Here is a 2,344-nt window from a genome sequence, read left to right on the forward strand (position 1 = left end):
TTGGTGTTGATGGTTTTAAGTCTTCTCTATTTTGGTTTGATTTTTGTGCGTTTTTGGCTGGGGTATCTCATACAGATTTCTTCACTGGAACTTTTTCTTCAGCTTCTTCATCATCACAATCATCATCATCTTCTTCATCACCCTCATCGTCCTCATATTCATCGATTTTTACTTTTTTTTGTGGAACTTTGCTACCTCCTCCAGGAGCAGATCGCTTGCAGACATACTTAAGAGTTTCACATCCTCCTCATCTTCATCTTCTGACTCAGCATCTTCCTCTACATCTACTAGGTGCTGTCTTCCAATGGGCACAGGCCCTGAGCCAAACGTCACCCGTAAGACCACAGGTGGTGTAATTTCAAAGCCCCCTAGGGAAACTGTTGGTTGTACAGACATTTTCAAAGTTGCCAGGGCTACTTTAATTGGACTGCCTTCATAGTTAATTGCTTTTGTCTCTATGATACGTAATTAATGTTTTGCCCTGCCCCTAAACTAACCATTCTTAGTGACAGCTGGTGTTCATTCTCATCATCATTCACCTTAAAATGATAATCTTTGTCAGCTTTTAGTTCACAATCGAAAAGGTAGTTCTGTGGCCTAAGAGGGCTCATGTCCATGTCCATCGAATCTTCCATGAGGTGGAGGTGCACGCTTCGGTGGGAGAGAAGTCGGATGGAGGAAACTGCCTGCTGCTCCTCAGAACAGAATCACACCAGGGAGATCCCATTTCATCTTAAATTTTGTTATTTGGATACTTTATCTCTTTATTTAGGTTAAATTGGCCAAATGTTTTTCAATCTTGTTACTCTTTTAAAGATGCAACTCATTTTTTGAGTGTCTTTTTCATTTATAGTTCATTAATTTTAACCCTGATTTTGATTATCTTTTCCCATCTGGTTTGGGGGTATTACTTGCCCTTATATTTCCAAGGCCTTCAAGTGTAGTCAATTAGTGATTAAGGATCTCTCAGATATTTTGATGTAGGCCCTTAATGCTGTAAAGTTACTTTTAGGACTGCCTCTATGTCTCACAGATTTTAGAACATTTTCATTTAGCACTTTTAGGAATTTTATACCTCCTTGTTGACTTATTCCTTGTTTCAATGACTCAGTAGTCTGTTGGACAGCATCCATGAATTTGTGTGCTCTCTCTAGTTTCTGTTGTTGATGATGTCCAGTTTCACTACTTTGTGACCCAAGAATGTGGGATGGCAGCTCCATTTTCCTATATTTGTTGAAACTGACTTTCAGTTGTACTATGTAGTTAATTTTGGAGAAAGTTCTGTTGACTGTGTTAGAAGAATGTATATCTTTTGAGTGTCTGGGTGGGATGTTCTGTAGATGTCTGTTGTGTTTATCTGGTGAGGGCCCCGACACAAACCCATAGTCCCAGAGCTATCAAGTGTTTGACAAAGAGGCCAAACATGTACATTGGAGGAAAGACATCATCTGTAACACACGTTGCTAGTCGAATTGGATGACTGCATGGACGAGAATGAACTAAAGCCTTATTTCTCAGCCCACAGACAATTCAACTCCAAATGACTTTAAGACTTCAGTATAAGACTGATACACTGAATCTGACACAGGGAAAGGTAGGGAATATGTCTGAACTCACTGGCATAGGAAGGGACTCTCTGAACAGAATGTCAATAGTTGGAAGCATTAAAACCAACAGCCAATGAATGGTATACTTCATGAACCCAAAGTTTCTGTACAACAAAGAACGCTGTCACTGGAGTGAAGAGGAAGCCTACAGAATGAGAAATAAATATTTAACAGCTACTTATCTAACTGAAGATTAGTAGCTAGGATATATAAAGAGCTAAAACAACTAAGCAAGCAAAAATGCTAAACATCAAGGAAGCAAAGAGTTTAAAAATGGGCCATGGAAGTAAGAGAGTTCTAAAAAGATGAAATAGAGATGAGTATTAAGAATTTTGAGATGGTTTGTAATTTTATGAAAACCATTTGATGCTGATTTATAATCAACCCATTCTACTCATTATCGAATACTAAAGTTGTCATTCCATGAGATTTATTTGTGGCTAATATAAACTAAAATGTAAATGAGAAGATGTGGGCATGAGCACCAGTTTGCTATGTATGATTTGTCATAGCCCTATACTGGTCCCTCGTTTTAGCCCTAATTATTATCTTTAAGTTTGTATGTATCTAATATACCATTAGAACACAGGCTAGATAATGAAAAGACAAGTCTATTTAATTTTCAGATATTTTGGTTTGTAAGATTTACACTTTAGGCTAATTATTCTGAAAGTTTTTGTTGTTAATGAACTATTAAACCTGTATATTGTCATTAATGATGTATTACAATGAAATGT

The 2,344-nt window shown here is 37.3% G+C and overlaps 1 pseudogene; it reads right to left on the minus strand.

Annotated features, from left to right (window-relative positions):
* Positions 1–4: 4 nt before the first annotated feature.
* Positions 5–635, minus strand: LOC101839977 (annotated as a pseudogene).
* Between the last annotated feature and the right edge of the window lie 1,709 nt (positions 636–2,344).

Source organism: Mesocricetus auratus, unplaced genomic scaffold (genome assembly GCF_017639785.1).
Source record: "Mesocricetus auratus isolate SY011 unplaced genomic scaffold, BCM_Maur_2.0 contig_12026_pilon_obj, whole genome shotgun sequence".
NCBI lineage: Eukaryota > Metazoa > Chordata > Mammalia > Rodentia > Cricetidae > Mesocricetus > Mesocricetus auratus.